A 17,916-nucleotide genomic window follows, 5' to 3' on the forward strand; every position below is an offset into this window, starting at 1 on the left:
CTCCATTTCAGTTTTCAAATCTTGAACTGTTTCCGTTATCTGTTTGATTGTTTTTCCTTGGTTTTCTAGGGTATCATTTACTGATTTATTCAATTCTTCAAACTTTCTGTTATATTTCTCATCCATTTCTATAAGGGCGTTCTTTACATGCTGTTTAAGGGCGTCAATCACTTTCATGAAGTCAATCTTTTCTACTTCTTCTTGATTAAGGTGTTCATGTCCTCCCGTTGTGAGTTCGCTGGTTTCTGGTGGCTTCATGTTGCTTTTCAGCTTGTTGGGCGAATTCTTGCCTTGGCGTCTGCCCATCTCTTCTTCCAAATGCTCCCTTATGAATCTTCTTTTACCGGTTCAGGTCTCCTTGCCTACCCAGCGCTGGCTCTCCTGGCGCTGAGAGATCAGGTCTCCGTGCTGGTTGGGCAGCTGGCAAACAAAGCGCCTACCCTGCTTGGTGCAGGCAGGCAATAGAAGCAAAGGGACTCCTGCCCGCTTGGGTGCCCCGAGGATTCGGACCCAGTGCCCAGACAGGCTGGGCTGGGTGATGTTATGTGCTGAAAGAGGGCAGTGGGGCCGAAGTGGGGAGGGTTCTGGATGGGAGCTTGGTGGGCTAGGAAGAAAGAGGCGGTATGCAGGGAGTGGAGGCCCTGCAGAGAGCCCAAGAAGGATAGGGGGCCAAGGAACCTCTGAGCTCCCCTTCCCAGGCTGGCGCCGCAGGGCCAGAAACTCACCCGAACGCTGTCTCTCCTGGCACCGAGAGATCAGGCCTCCGTGCTGGTGGGCACGTTGCAAACAAAGCACCTACCCTGCTTGGTGCAGGCAGGCGATAGAAACAAAGGGACTCCCGCCCGCTTGGGTGCCCCGAGGATTCAGACCCAGTGCCCAGACAGGCTGGGCTGGGTGATGTTATGTGCTGAAAGAGGGCAGTGGGGCTGAAGTGGGGAGGGTTCTGGATGGAAGCTGGGTGGGCCCAACGCTGTCTCTCCTGGCACCAAGAGATCAGGCCTCCGTGCTGGTGGGCAGGTCGCCAACAAAGCGCCTACCCTTCTTGGAGCAGGCAGGCCATAGAAACAAAGGGACTCCCGCCCCCTTGGGTGCCCGGAGGTTTCGGACCCAGTGCCCAGACAGGCTGGGCTGGGTGATGTTATGTGCCGAAAGAGTTTCCACTATTTTTTAAGGGATTTTTTTCATTTCCTCTTTAAAAGTCTCTATAATCCTTATAAAGTTATGTTTAAAATCATTTTCTTCTGCTTCTTCTGGGTTAGAATGATGAAGTCTTCCTGTTGTGTGACCACTGGATTCTTGTGTTACTATATTGCTATTTAGATTGTTGAATGAATTCTTGTATTGGTGCCTACCCATCTTTTCCTTCAATTGATGCCTGCAGTGTCTTCGTGTCTTGGTCCATTTCTTGCAGTGGCTTTCTTTTCTTTGGACATTGTTATTGGTCTGCTCTGTACTTTTAGTGTCTGTGTCTCAGGGAGCCACTGAGGTCTCTCTTAGCCTGCTTTCTTGGTCTTCTCTCCTGTTGTGCTCTCCTGGTCCACTCAGTGTAGTCATAGCTTGTGCTTTAGTTTCTTCTCTTGGTCCTCTCTGTAGGAAACGCTCCTGCTGGCTGGCTAGAGAAGCTAATGCAGGTAGGGGAGAGGCCCAGGGTTTTGCCCCACTATGGAGGGCCTAGAGAATTGGGTGTCTCACTGGATGGCTCGTCATTCACCACTTGGTCCTCTCTGTATTGTAGCAGGCTGTGTTTCAGAGTTCCATCTAGGTTTTAGGAAGATAGTCATGTTTGGGGGTGGGATAGGGCTTGTAGCTTTCAGAGTCTGGGGGATGGGGTGGGTATTGGGGCAGCCTACTTGCAGAAACTCTCCTGCTGCCTGGCTAGAGAACCCAAGGCAAATAGGGGAGGGACCTGGGGTTTTGCCCTGCTATGGAGGGCCTAGAGTGTGGCATGTCCCACTGGATGGCTCATCCCTCACCTCTTGGTTCTCTCTGTATTGTATTTTGCAGGTTATGTTTCAGAGTTCCAATGAGGTTGTAGGAGGATAGGCAAGTTTGTGTGTGTGGTGGGACTTGTAGCTTGCAATGTCTGGTGGATGTGGGGAGGAATTCGACCCAGGATATCGTAAAGCATAAATGAAACTACAGAGAACAACATTTTCTGTTAATTTGTACATACATATTATTTACAGAGGTAGAAAGGGATAATCTATGAATATGAGTTTTAAAAAAGGATTTATGTCTAAAATTGTGATTGTTAATTTTCCAAAACTACCCGTTAACCCAAAGAGATTTAATTTAGAACTTGAGTAATTAAAAGTCAATGCATTTGTCAGAGACATATGACCACATAAGAGATGAAATTCAAGTATCATCAGACTTTTCTTTATCTTTTAAATATTAAATATTTAAATTTAAATATTGGGAGGGTTTTGGTCTTACCTCAACTTAATATGCCAAACTTTGTAGGCCCCCATGGGAGATCCTACCCTTTCTGAGGATTACATGGGGGCTGGGAGAACGGTGGGGAAGTGGGAGGAGGGGTAGGAGAGGGAACTGTGGTTGGTATGTAAAATAAAAAAACTTAAATAAAAAAAATTTTAAAATAAGGTTAAATATTAAGTTATTAGAATTTATGCTTCAAAGGGCTGGTGAGACAGCTCAGTGTTTAAGTGCTTGCTGAACAGAGACCAAGCTTGGTTCCCGATACCAATGGCTGCCTCTTTCAAACCACTCATAGTGCTAGTTCCATGGTGAATTCATGCCTCTTCTAAATGACTCATAACACCAGTTCTGCAGTGAATCATGCCCTCTTCTGGCTTTCTTGACTGCTGGGCTTATATTAACAAGCCCTACATAGACACACATACATACACAAAAATAAAAATAAAAAGCAATTCTGATTTAAAATTATGATTATGCTGAAGCAGTCTTATAAATTAATAACCAGTGAAAATCAAACCATTTCTCCAGCAGCAGCATGAGACAAGGAAAAGTCAGTGAGTAACTGGGGAAATGGGTACAATTTTAGACGGTGAGGGTCTGCCTGCATAACTGCAGTGGTTTGTCATAGTGTGAAAAGGTTGATACAATGTTCTACTTTGCATAATTCCAAGAACTCGGGAGTAGCAGGCAGGAACAATTACCAGAGCACCAGTCATGCATATTTTAAAGAATGCACAGACTGTAGTGATAGTCCATATTAAAATATTCTGAAGCTTGGAGTTGCAGGAACAAACAAATGTCATGGTGACTCTAGCCTTCCCACCTCAGTATAAGAATCCAAATCAAAAGCCTTTTTAAGGTTTCAAACATTTTGGGCTGGGCATGGTGGTGCATGCCTTTAATTCCAGCACTCCGGAAGCAAAGGCAAGTGAGTCTCTGTAAATTCAAGCCCAGTTTGGTCTACATATCAAGTTCCAGGCTAGCCAATGCTTAATAGTAAGACCCTGTCTCAAAAAAGAGAAAGAAAAAGAAAAGAAAAAGAAAAAAAGGAGGAAATAGAGACCCAGAGACAGGAAGAAAATAAAAACAAAATAAAATCTTTGCTGCTTCACATTAAATTCATGGAGGAGACACTATAAGCATAGTCATAAATGCAGCTACTGATAAACTAGGTTTTACTAAAATAAAAAAAAATCTTCACTCTGTAAAAAAAAAATAAGAAAAGTAAGAGCTGTGTACAAAGAGATGTATCTGTAGACAACATATGATAAAGTACTTCTATCCAAAATCCATAAAAGGGAAACTCTCAAAGCACAATAGTAAGAAAATACACAACCTAATTAAAAATGAGCAAGAAACAAACACTGAAAATTTTGTAGAAAAGCCTCATCATTTCTACATTACTGCTAAAAAATGAAAAATTACAAAACACTATGGCAAATAGCTTGATAATTTCTTCTAAAACTAAGTGTGCACTTTCCATATGACTCACTTATTATGTGCCCTTGAAATATTTTTCTAAGCAAAGTGACTCCAATGTACAAATACACCCATATACATAGACACATACACGCAATCCCCTGATGTGGGATGTCCTTCTGTAAATGTGTCACTTTTATCGGCTAATGAATAAAGTTGCTTCAGCCTATAGCAGGGCAGAATATAGCCAGGTTGGAAGAGATATAGAGAGAAAGTATATGTAGCTGCTGAAAAAGACAGATAAGGACCCTTACCAGTAAGCCACAGCCACGTGCCAAATCACAGATTAATAGAAATGGGTTAATTTAAGATGTAAGACTTGGTTATAAGAAGCCTGATCTAATAGACCAAGCAGTGTTGTAATTAATATAGTTTTTGTGTTATTATTCAGGTCTGGGTGACTGAGAAATGAATAAGAAGTCTCTGCTTACAAAATGACATGCCAGTGTAGGACAACTACATTCACATAAAACCTGAGAGAGCTTGGGAAGAAATTTCCAAAAAAGCACTTTTGGTCAGAAAATGATTACAGATATACAATAAAGACAGATTCAAATGAGAAAGACCTCTGGTTGGGCCACAGTGTTGGATAAATGTATAAAGCCTTGAGAGAAATAGTAAAAAGAGTATAGACAGTTATAAACAGAAGTAAATAGCTTTAACGAGATGGTAAAAGTAATATAAAAGAGTACAGACCGTCATATATTAAAGGAGTAAAGAAAAATAAGCCATGTAAAGATGGAAAATACACAGCGAGTCTGGATTATGTATATTATTGTGTTTTCTTTGAATTTTGACTGTAGAGAGACATTTGATTCTTGGGGCTGCTAAGGTAAGCTAACATAAACATATCTTGACTTCAAAATTTGGGTCTAAGGATATGTTGCTTTGGAAAAGAGGTTCTGCTTTTACTTCCACAGAGGATGAGAAGCTTTGGATTTTCTTCAAGCCTAATGGTTTGATCAAGTAAGACCCCTGAGAAGTCTCCATGGGAGCAATGGCCCAGGTGCTCCAACATCCAGAACAGCTTCAAGACAACTGGCTGAGATGATGCAGCTTCACAGACAACTACAGCCACATAGAACAACACACAAAGTAGCATACGCACACATCAAACCTCCACACACGGACTGACATAAATAAATAGATAAAAAATATTTTTATCTTTATTATAACTGTTCCCTTTGGAGGTGAAGGGTAGCTTTCCATTATAAAATGAAAAGTCTTTGGATATTAAAAATTATTCTAATGACTTTGATAAAAACCCTAAAGTAATTCCATATTATTTTGAAGTGACTTGCGAAAAGCAATACCATTTAGCATCTCCTCCCTCTTTGTACACCTCAGGTAAAGTGACCCAACAAAAGGAGATGAGCCCTTACCATAGTAAAAGACCCAAGCTAGCCTAAGAGGTCTGGGTTTTAATAAAGCAGCTCTTATAAATGTCTTCATATTTTTTTTCAGTTGGCAATGCTTAGATCTGATTATTTTGCTATTATTTAAGAATTACACACATAATCATAACCAGCCCCTACTACTCTCTGTCAAGTACCTCCCAACATCATAGTCTCCCCTCCTTTATAACCCAACATGTGCTGACCCAGTTAGCAATGTGCATATGTGTATGAATGTGAAACCATCCACCAGAGCATAGACAACATACAAGAAGTGACACTCTCACCTTCCCTTGGCAGCCACCAATAGCACCTCAGCTAGGGGCGGGGCCTCACAAGCCTTCCCTCCACTCCTTAGAAATGTTGCCTGGCTTCCTCTTGTACTGATCGTGTACAAACAGCCACAGCCACTGTTTGTAATTATGACCTCATAGGTACAATGATGCCATAGATCTGGCTTACTGTTTAACCAGTTTTCAGATTCAGTGAAGAGTTTGCTCTGCCTTGTGTTCTAAATCATTTTTTGGAATAGATACAGCCAGAATATACATGAAGGTTCTTTTCTGTTTGAAGATCTAGAGCTGCATGCAGGAAAAGCAACCAAACTGATAGCAGATAGGAGTTTGAAGGGACAGACTCAAGTCCTTCCTTGTGCATCCCTTCGTCATCAGTCTTTTCCTTCTGCCTTTTTTGAGCCTTTCTATTTCCTGTCTCAGTCCACTCCAATCACAACTTCTAATAAACTGTTTCCCTCAGTCACTGCATAGACAATAAACACAACTAACAATTTGCCATGTGTTGTTATAAATGTGAATTCATTAAGACTATTGTTTTTATTACATGCCTTGTACCATATAAAGATAGGAAATCATAATGTTTAAAAAATAGTTTTTTGTACAGCTTCTGATTCAATGTGACAAAGCTTGAAATTTCTGTGTCTTTGCTAAATTTTGCCTTCATTCATCCCTTCCTTGCCTTTGGCATGTATATGTATTCACATCATTCCATCCTGTCACATATAGAGAGAATGGGGACATAGCAGCCAGGATAATTTTAAGTGATAGAATCACAGCAGCCAGGATAACTTTAACTGATAGAGTCACCAACAACAGTTATCAAAATGTGAAACAGAAGGCTCCCCATCCACTGTTAACAGCAACAAAAAATGAAGTTAATACTACCAAACACACATAAATAGTTTGATTTAAGCATCCAAGTTGGCTATCAGATTAGGTATAACTAGAGTTATAAGGGGTAGTAGATATGTGCAAAATCCACCTTAGGTCTTCAGCATCTGCACTTCCACAGGGATGATCGTGACAGAAAGTCACCTGTACAGAAACCATTGTCTCTTTCCTCACTTATTATTAAATACCTTCCAAATTCCCCCCAAGAGAGCTTTTTCTGAAGCTAGATGTCAGGTGCACACTTCTAATTCTAGAATTTGTGGGGCGCTGAGTCAGAACAAGCAGGGGTTCAGTTATCTTCAGCTGCATAAGCTCAAGGCAAGCTTAGGCTAATGAGGCCCTGTTTCACAAAACCCAGCACCTGGAAGTGTTAATTCTCCCCAAGCACAGACATGCCTATGGACTTCCCACAGGCATATGAATTAATGAGGGAGACTGGCTCCATTTCTTCCTGTCTCACACCAGCATCAGGTCTGGCTCTGAGAGGGAAATGCCAACAATGTTAGCAAGCCCTCCAATATTTGGAAACCAGATAAATGGGCCATTTCGCTAATGCTGCCTCTGGTGGCATCTTTCATCAGATGTGCTGTTGTCACTCTATCTTAGGCTATGCTCTGGTGAAGTTGCCAAGTCTCCAGTAGAGCTGGTTCCCTTGCATGCTGACTGTCTGGTCCTCTCAACAGAGCAGTAGCACTTAAGTTGCCTGCTATAGTGAACAAAACAAATGGCCTCACCTCTATCCCTCTGTTCAACATACCATGTTCATTTCTCAAAATGATGCAAGATACAAGAAATACTGGGCTGGTTTGTTTATATGGAGTGCTCTGAAATATTGGACTCTTGAGTAATTATGCTGGAAAAAGAAGTTAGGAATGAGAAGCTGAATTCTGTGCCTGGAATTCTAAATCTGGATCTCCAGTATTCACAGAGAAATCTAAAAGCATTCACAGCCTTGACTCTGGAACCACTACACAGACAGATCTGACTTGCATCCTATGTTCTCGTAGAGAGAGTTCGGAGAATGATAAAACACTGGATGGAAGCTTCTCCCAAGCATACAAAAATCCTTAAACTGAGAGAGTGTGCTTGTGTAGAACATTGTGGTGCTCATTTTCTGTGCTTTGACTTGTGTTTGACAGTAGCTTCCCTGTTACCTTGTGCTGATGTAACCTGAGGGACAATTGGCTCCAGCAGAGCTACTGATAGAAAAGCTCTGTGAAGAGTCAGGTGATGGTGGGGAGCACTCCGAAGCTGCCTTTAGTGTGAATGATTTCCTTCACAAGACTCTACAGACACAGACCATAGACTTTTCACAAAAGGTAAATACATGGTGATGTAAAGTGGCCAAGAAGTGGAGGAGGGGAACAAGACATGCCTTGTACAAACACTTTGTACACTAGTAGACAAATCTCAGTGCACAAGGTTCAACCCCCAAAAGTTAACTACCTGAGTGGAGTCAGACACAATAAAAGTACTTCCTCATGTCCCCTAAGGGGAGCAGGGATAAAATCCATCAGTCCTCAATTCTATTCCATGTGAAGACAGGAACATTCAAAAGGAGGACAGATACTTTTCCCACAGGCTTCTAAATAATCACCCGTGCCTGATAGAACTTCACATCTTGAAGAAACAATGTTCAATTCTCTTGTTGGCCTTCCTGTTTAGAACTCGAAGTAACCCCTGTAAACAGCTGAAGGGAATTTACACAGAGCGATTAGAAAAAAATGAGTGGGGGAGTATCTGCTTAGGGTTCAGGGCCTCGGATGCTGACACAAGAGCCACCAGAAAAGATCAACTTCCCTTCCCAGGGTTTGGAGGTTGTGTATACTAACACCCTACCTCTGCAGGAAGATTTCCTTAAGTGAACTGTTCAAATGAGCAGATGCCTGGGAGTTCCCGTTCCAACCCCATCCTACTTTTTAAGCAGCCCTCAAAGAATTCCAATTTACATGCAAATAACCTTGACTGTGCTCTAAAAATCAAGGTGTGTTATCAATCATCTCTTCCTGAAAGCTTAGTCACTTGAACTGTAGCCTCTTGCCTTTTGTCCAAACTATTCACATTGTCCTTAGCATAAGGAATGGACAGCTGTATATACAGATCAATGACAGGTGAATGACTTAAAGATATCAAATAATATTGACAGATGATAAATAAATGATGTACAGATTTGATAGATGACAGATCGATGACAGACCCACTTCCTGCCACAAAACAAACGCCCAGAGAGTTTATGCCAAAATTTCCAGTAAAGATATAAAATCTGGCACAAGCAGATTAACAAGGAAATGTACTTTAAGGATAATATAACAATTTACACATTTTCCCAGTAGGAAAACTGGCTTTCTCTGAGTATAGTGAATTTGGAAGTGTTTCTTTACTTTTTGTTGTAATTTTTGAGGCTATATGTATGGTTGGTTTTGATTTTTGTTTGGAGACAGGGTTTTATGTAACCCAGGCTACCCTCAAAACTTGTTATATAGCCAAAGCTGGCCTTGAAACTCTCTCTCTCTCTCTCTCTCTCTCTCTCTCTCTCTCTCTCTCTCTTTCTCTCTCTCTCTCTCTCTCTCTCTCTCTCTCTCTCACACACACACACACACACACACACACACACAATCTTTCTTTTCTATTTTATCTTTTAAAAAAGAAAACAATCTTTTTTTCATTTTACATACCAATTCCAGTTGCCACCCCCCCCTCCTCCCATTCCCTACACCCTCCCCCACCCCACCCCCATCCACTCCTAACAGAAGGTAAGGCACATTGATTTGGGGAAGGTCCAAGACCCTCCCTACTATATCTAGGCTGAGAAAGGTATCCATCCAAAGAGAATGCATTCCCCAAAAGTGGTCCTGCAGTCTGCCCCAGCCATACAACTGTCACCTACATTCAGAGGGTCCAGTTTGACCTATTCTGGTTCCTTCCCTGTCAGGCTGAAGTTGGTGACCTCCCATTAACTCAGGTAAACTGTTTCAGTGGGTGAACCCATCATGATCTTGACCTCTTTGCTCAAATTCTCAATCCTCCCACTCTTCAACTGGACTTTGGGAGCACAGCCCATTGCTCTGCTGTGGGTCCCTGCCTCTGTTTCCATCAGTTGCTGGATGAAGGTGTAATGGTGACATTTAAAATCAATGTGACTACAGGGCAGATTTCTTGCTCACCCCATAATTGCTCCCTCAATCAAGATAATCTCTTTCGCTCCTCTCATCTCTGTTCTTCCTCCATCTCAACTATCCCATTTCCTCAAGTTTTCTTCTCCTCTCTCCCCTTCTTCCCTTCTCTTTCCTCCTCTTCCCCTTCTTCCCTCCCTTCTCTGCCCATCACCATGCTCCTAATTTTGTCAGGTGATCTTGTCTATTTCCCCTTTCCAGATGAATCTATGTATGTTTTTCTTTGGGTTAACCTTATTACTTAACTTTTCTGGTGTCATGGACTATAGGCTCATTATCCTTTGCTTTGCAGCTAGTATCTACTTAAGAGTGACTACATACCATATTCATCTTTCTGGGTCTGGGTTACCTCACTCAGGATGTTTTATCTAGTACCATCCAATTACATGCAAATTTTAAGATTTCATTGTTTTTTACTGCTGAGTAGTACTCCATTGTGTAAATGTATCACATTTTCTTTATCCATTCTTTAGTTAAGGAGCATCTAGGTTAGTTTCCAGATTCCGCTATTACAAGTAATGCTATTATGAACATAGATGAACAGATCTCCTTGTAGTATGATTGAGCATCCTTTGGGTATGTGTCCAACAGTGGTATTGCTGGGTCCTGAGGTAGGTTGATTCCCAATTTTCTGAGTAACCACCATGATAGAGATATGAATAATTTACATTGATATGGATTTTGTTTTAGTGATTTAAGGTCAATTTTGTTATATGTATATGTGTTTCTGATCTTGATTAAGGAACTGTGATTGTGTAGTTCATTTAAAAATGTAATGTATAATTAGAAATATAGATTGTTAATAGATAATCATAATAGTCAAGTTTGTAGTCATGTTAGTTAAGATTTTCTAGATGTACATAGATATATTTTAGATAGGCATTCTTCATATTTTTCAAAGATTATAGAATATGGCATTTTAAATGTTTTAATAATTTAGGACTTTTCATGACAATGAGACACTCTGCTCCTGGCAGCACCAATCTACTTCAAGAGGAAGATGGGCATCGAAGAGGATCCTTATGGAGTTTGATAGCCATTTGGGCAAGAAACTGCTCTTGCCTGGACTATTGCATAAACTGGACACAGAGAACCTGCAGAGAGAGGACTACTGAACTTGCCTAAGGTGAGATGATCTTTCGGGGTTCCTGATTCATGAAAGAGTCTGCGAGACATTCTGCAGGACACAACAGATAGTGACTGAACTGACTTTGAATTTTCCTGCTTTATGGAAATGTCTGCTGGATACCATGGGCCTGAAGGCTGAAGATGGATGCCCCAATGGTACAAATGAACTTTGTGTGACTGTCCAGGCAGCGAGATGTCTTTGTCATTTCTAGAGTTTGAAGTTGCTTTTTTCTTGTTTACTTAGGTAGTATTATATCTTTCTAGAGTCTTTGATGGAGTTAAGAATAGTTAGTTATAGTTATAGTTTTCCTTAGTTATGATAAAGATTATTGTAACTTTTACTTGATAACTGTTTTGTTATATGTAATTTTGCTATGTTAAAGTTAAAGCCTTTTTTTTTTTTTGTTTAAACCGAAAAAGGGGAAATGATGGAGGAAGGTCATTGGCTAATAAAGGATCTGCCTTGGCACATTTTATTGGTTAGAGGATAGGTGGGAGGAGTAAACAGAACAGGATACTGGGAGGAAGAGGAAGGGAGCTCAGAGACTCGACTGCTGTCTTCTCGGGAGCAGACGCCTGAGAGAGACGCCATGCCCCGCTCCCAGCATGAAGCTCCGACCCAGGATGGACATAGGCTAGAATCTCCCCGGTAAGCGCAACTTGGGGTGCTACACACAGATGATTAGAAATGAGCTAAATTAATATGTGAGAATTAGCCTAGAAGAGAATGGGCCAAGCAGTGATTAAAAGAATACAGTGTCCGTGTAATTATTTCGGGGCATAAGCTAGCCGGGCAGGCGGCTGGGGTGCTGGGAACGCAGCCCCGCCGCTGCCCTTATTACTTCACCACCATACTGATTTCCAGAGATGTTGTACAAATTTGCATTCCCAAGAGCAATGGATGAGTGTTCCACTTATTCCACATCCCCTCCAGCATAAGTTATCCTTGGTGTTTTTGATCTTAGTCATTCTGACTGGTGTTAAGATGGCATCTCAGAGTCATTTGATTTGTATTTTCATGATGACTAAAGATGTTGAAAATTTCCCTAAGTAACTTTCGGTCACTTAATATTCTTCTGTTGACAATTCTCCATTTACTTTTATACCCCATTTTTTAATTAGATAATTTGGAATTTTGATGTCTAATTTCTTGAATTTTTTATATACTTTGGAGACCAGTCCTTTGTCTGATGTGGGACTGGTGAAGACCATTTCCCATCCAGGAGGCTGCCTTTTTGTCTTATTTACTGTGTCCTTTGCTTTACAGAAGCTTCTCTGTTTCAGGAGGTCCCATTTATTTATTGTGACTCTCAATGTCTTTGCTACTGGGGTTATATTTAGGAAGTAATCTCTTGTGCCCATAAATTGAAGGCTACTTCCTACTTTCTCATCTATCAGGTTCAATGTAATTGAATTTATATAGAGGTCTTTAATACATTTGGACTTAAGTTTTGTTCATGGGGATAGATATGTATCTCTATTCATTCTTCTACATGTTGACACCCAGTTATGCCAGCACCATTTGCTGAAGATACTGATTTCTAGTGTATAATTTTGGCTTCTTTGTCAAAAAATCAGGTGTTCATAAGTATGTGGATTAATATCCGGGTCTTTGACTCAATTCCATTGGTCAACCTTTCTGTTTTTATGCTAATACCAAGCTGTTTTCATAACCATAGCTCTATAATCTTGATGCCAGGAATGGTGATGCCTCTGGGTGTTCCTCTATTGTACAGGATTGCTTTAGCTATCATGGATTTTTATTTTTCTACATGAAGCCAATTATTGATCTTTCAGCATCTGTGGAGAATTGTTTTGGGATTTTAATGGAGACTGCATTGAACGTATAGACTGCTTTTGGCGGGATTGCCATTTCTATAATGTTGATCCCACCTATCCAAGAGCATGATCTTTCCGTTTTCTAGTATCTTCTTCCATTTCTTCCTTCAAAGACTTAAAGTTCTTGTCAAATAGGTCTTTCTCTTCTTTGGTTAGTGTTACACCAAGATATTTTATGTTATTTGAGGCTATTGTAAGGGTGATATTTCTCTGATTTCTTTCTCAGTCTCTATCATTTGTATATAGGAGGGCTACTGATTTTTTTGAGTTTATCTTGATCTTGTATCCTGCCATATTACTGAAGGTGTTTATGAGTTGTAGGAATTCCCTGACAGAGTTTTTGGGGATATATATGTATACATATAATATATGTGTGTATATATATATACATATATATATATTAGCATATCATCTGCAAATAACAAAATTTGACTTTTTCCTTTCCATTTTTAATCCCCTTGATCCCCTTTTGTTGTCTTTGTTTTTGGTGTTTTTCACCTTGGTGCAGTAATTTGTGAAAGCCTTAGTATATGACCTCTTGACTACAATATTTGTACATTGACTTCAGTGTGTCTGAAATTACGGTACTTACATATTTCTAAATGATAGGTCTTTATTACTTGCCAAACTATGATCAAAAACATTGGTCATTTTGATTGTCACTCATTGCAAAGAAAAAAAAACCTAGAATTTGAGGGTTTTTTGTTTTTTTAAATCATTTTTTATTTTATTACTTTAAAAAATACCAATCCAAATTCTCACTTCCTCCCCTCCTCCCACTCCCCTCCCACTCCTCCACACATTCTCCTCCCACCCACCTCCAGTCTTTTTTTTTAATTTATTTATTTATTAAAGATTTCTGTCTCTTCCCCGCAACCGCCTCCCATTTCCCTCCTCCTCCCCCAATCAAGTCCCCCTCCCTCCTCAGCCCGAAGAGCGATCAGGGTTCCCTGCCCTGTGGGAAGTCCAAGGAACCCCCACCTCCATCCAGGTCTAGTAAGTTGAGCATCCAAACTGCCTAGGCTCCTACAAAGCCAGTACGTGCAGTAGGACCAGAAACCCATTGCCATTGTTCTTGACTTCTCAGTAGTCCTCATTGTCCGCTATGTTCAGAGAGTCTGGATTTTATCCCAGGCTTTTTCACACCCAGGCCAGGTGGCCTTGGTGAGTTCCCCATAGAACATCCCCATTGTCTCAGTGTGTGGGTACACCCCTTGCGGTCCTGAGTTCCTTGCTCATGCTCTCTCTCCTTCTGCTCCTGATTTGGACCTTGAGATTTATGTCCTTTGCTCCAATGTGGGTCTCTGTCTCTGTCTCCTTTCATCACCTGATGAAGGTTAATATTCAGGAGAATGCCTATATGTTTGTCTTTGGGTTCTCCTCATTTAGCTTCTCTAGGATCACTAATTATAGGCTCAATGTCCTTTGTTTATGGCTAGAAACCAAATATGAGTGAGTACATCCCAAGCTCCTCTTTTTGGGTCTGGATTACCTCACTCAGGATAGTGTTTTCTATTTCCATCCATTTGCATGCAAAATTCAAGAAGCCCTTGTTTTTTACTGCTGAGTAGTACTCTAATATGTATATATTCCATACTTTCTTCATCCATTCTTCCATTGAAGGGCATCTAGGTTGTTTCCAGGTTCTGGCTATTACAAACAATGCTGCTATGAACATCGTAGAGCTTATACTTTTGTTGTATGATAAGGCCTCTCTTGGTATTGCTGGGTCCAGGGGTAGGTTGGTCCCAAATTTCCTGAGAAACCGCCACATTGCTTTCCAGAGTGGTTGCACAAGTTTGCATTCCCACCAGCAATGGATGAGTGTACCCCTTTTTCCACAACCTCTCTAGCAAAGGCTATCGTTGGTGTTTTTTATTTTAGCCATTCTGACAGGTGTAAGACAGGGCGGGGGGATGGAATGGTCTTTTATTACTATATAGAAGGAAGGAAAGAAACTGAGGGAAGTAAAACAGTTTTCCTGCCCAGCTGTGGACCCCATGGATAGTTGCAATACTCACCTTTCTGGTGTCTGGTTTAAAACCCAGCTTAACCAGCACCCCCCCCCCCCCAGCTTCTGCACAGCATGCTGGTTGGTTCTAAGTCCTTCTGCTTGCAGTAAGAATAAATTCATTTGATCTAAATTTGAATTGAGCATAAGTCTTTAGTTTCTCCTAGTGGATTCAAACACCATAGCAACTCAACAGGTCGGAGTATATATTGCTCTTGCCAAGGACCAGAGTTCAGTTTCCAGCTCACAGCCATCTGTAACTCTAGCTCCAGAGGATCTGATGCTGACCTCTGGCCTCCTCAGGCACAGCATTCAGACATGCAAACTCAGACATGGGCCCTAGCTAGCTGAAGAGCTATTGCAGCTAGTGAGAGGGGAAGAATTTGTCTTCTTCATAGGTGTGGCCCCAGTAGCTTGACTATGCTGTGCTGATTGCCCCACATTCATCATATCAGCACCACTGACTTTAAGTGCATGATAAAAGAAAATAAAATTTCCAGATAATTGTTAAAAGTAGGGAAGGGGATGAGGTGTGGGAGGAATCTTAAATAGCTGAATGGTATGTATTCAGGTATTCATACAATCAAATTACTTGTATGAAATCCTTAAAGAATAAGTAAAAATTAAAAGAGGGAAAATTATGTGGCAATCATGGTATCAAAACAGAGAAACAAATCATAAATTTTTCCTTTGTTTGGTTGCTAATAGACAAATAATAGCCTAAATCCTCAACCAATCCACACAGGCCTTTGGTATAGAGCATGCTGCCAGAAGGAAGAATTTGGCCATGGAGACCGCTTTCATGGTTACACCAGCATTTCTCCCACCTGCCTATTCTACATTAGCAGGTAGTCAATCACTTTATCATCTTATATTGCATATATGCAAATATGCAAATGCCTTCAGTTTGGCTGAAGCCTGGGTGGGCAGTCATTCAGTCTCATTAAATTGGTTTCACGTATTTTGAAAGCTCAACCCGCTTCAATCTAATCAAACACCAACCCCTGTGTCTGCAAAGTGTTCCTTCAGCCTAAGCCATTTGAGAGGCACCTCACTGCTATGAGTCCTCCCCTCCCAGATGAATAACTACATCTAGGGAAGGAAATGTCAGTCTGCCCATTATACCAACTACTTCCTCTCCAGGATAGGAATTTACCTACACTTACCTTTTGAAAACTTGAGGAGCCTCCCTCAGTCACAGAGCACTAGTCTTAGAATAGTTCCCTTCACTTCTCCCCTAAAATAGACCTCAAAGTCCCTGACTAATAGCGAGGTATAAATTATAAAGACCACTAGAGGCTGGTCTTCAGTGGTTAAAAATAAAGTTTTAAGAACTGAGGAACTGGGCTTAGATTTTTAAATTTTCCTCCTGCTATGCTTACATCACTCTAGATATCTCAAAATAGCAAAACTTTTAATGAACACCATGAAAGTCAGTGTGTATCAGCCACTGTACATTGCTGAGTGTGTCTCATACATCAGTTCTCATAGCAGGTGGGAAGCATGGAGTTAAGGACCTGGGCATGCCTCTTGGGGAATGTAGAGCTAGGGTACAAAATGGAAGCCATAAACCAACAGATGTGAAGTGTAAGAAAGTGAAGAGAGTTACTGAAAGTGATATAGAAAATCTGCTCCCTCTTTTGACCCTAATGTCCTACAGAGGGCATGCCCTGTTTCTGAAGCACACGAGGTGAAGAATAGAGTGGATTCCAACCTTGCCCTGCTCATAGTTCCCGCCCTTCTGCTGGGCAACAGAGGCCATGTGTTTCCTCTGCTCATAATGACAGCAGCAGAAAAGACAAAGAATCTGCAGTGTGGCTCAGGCTTCCCAGTTTACCTCAGCATCTCTCCACAATGCAACCTTTGACACGTGCAAGGCTTTCTGCAATTGTTTCACACAGAGACTGTTAGTGGGAGTATTACCTTCTGGGTTTTTATTTCAGTTGATCACATCTGCTTTGCTTTCTGTAGCATTATAAAACAAGAAATCAAAAAATCACTCCTGCACACCTCCACCCTTTTTAGCATCTGTTGCCACAGGCAAAGCCCAGTGCTGCCCTTGGTTCATTCAGTGCGCATGATCACAGAGTTGGAAGCACTCAAGTAGCCTCCCATTCTTTTTGTCTTCTCAAATGGTTGCCAGGGATTTAGTGATTTAACTCACTATGTAGACACCAAACAACATTTTTCCTCCACTTTTTTAATAGGTTTCTCTTTTGTCAGTTCTGCCTCATATAAGGACATCTGAAGAACAAAGAATCAAAATTTGCCCAAGCCCAGGAAGACTGCAAAATAGCTATCCAGGAGAGGGGAGGGGAAGAGGGATGAATGAGGGCTATCTAGTTAGGAAAAGGGAGGGATAGCCATAGAAAATAGAAATAGGAACAATATACTCCAATACCTTCAAGAAAGCTGAGGTTTGTTCTTGAAAAAAAAAGTAAGAAAAAGAAAAGGATAAAAAGAAAAGAAAAGAAAATGGTACATCTGGGACTTGAAGAAAGGACAAAGGTAGAATATATATATATATATATATATATATATATATATATATATATCCCTCGAAAGACATTGATGGGGAAGAGTTGAAGCACGTTCAGGGCTGCTGCTGCTTACAGCGACAGAGAAGGAGAGGATTGTACTGTTTAGCTTTTGTTGCACTACTTGTAGGAATAGAATCTCAGGGCTGTGCCAGTGGATGCAGGAACAAATGAACCAAGATAAAAGTAAAAACTAGCCTGTGTTGTCACCTAGTCAAATAAATTGAGAACCTTGAATGCCCCGATCTTGTCTCACATGGACTAAGGACCTGGGACAGAGGTGCATAGCTCTGACCAGAGTAGAAGCCTGTGGGAGATTTCCAACTTTTCCAACTCAATCAGTCTGAATTTCGAGGCCTGGCCCTCAGTAGTATTGTTAAACTTCATCTTCTAAACAGCACTGTGACTTGAGAGAATAGAGAGAGTACATTGTCATATTTGAATATTTTCCTTTATAAATACAATCCCAGCCACAGATATGGTAAAAACAGCCTTATAAGAAGAAGAAACATCTTTTCTGATGTGCTAAAGATACTCAGTACAGGGCTCAGAAGCAGTCTGTCCTTAGCAAAGGCAAGTCTTCCCAGCTCTAGGATCTCGACTGCCAAGGCTGGATGGCAGAACGAAACCAGAACATGTGCATCATGCTACAGCACTGTGCAAACATGCTTTACACCCAAAGGACAAAACAGATTATGAGCTGGGCAATTTAGCAGGCAAAACTGGCAG

Source organism: Microtus oregoni, unplaced genomic scaffold, assembly GCF_018167655.1.
Source record: "Microtus oregoni isolate MIOR12 unplaced genomic scaffold, Mior012 000007F_ref0000211, whole genome shotgun sequence".
Classification (NCBI taxonomy): domain Eukaryota; kingdom Metazoa; phylum Chordata; class Mammalia; order Rodentia; family Cricetidae; genus Microtus; species Microtus oregoni.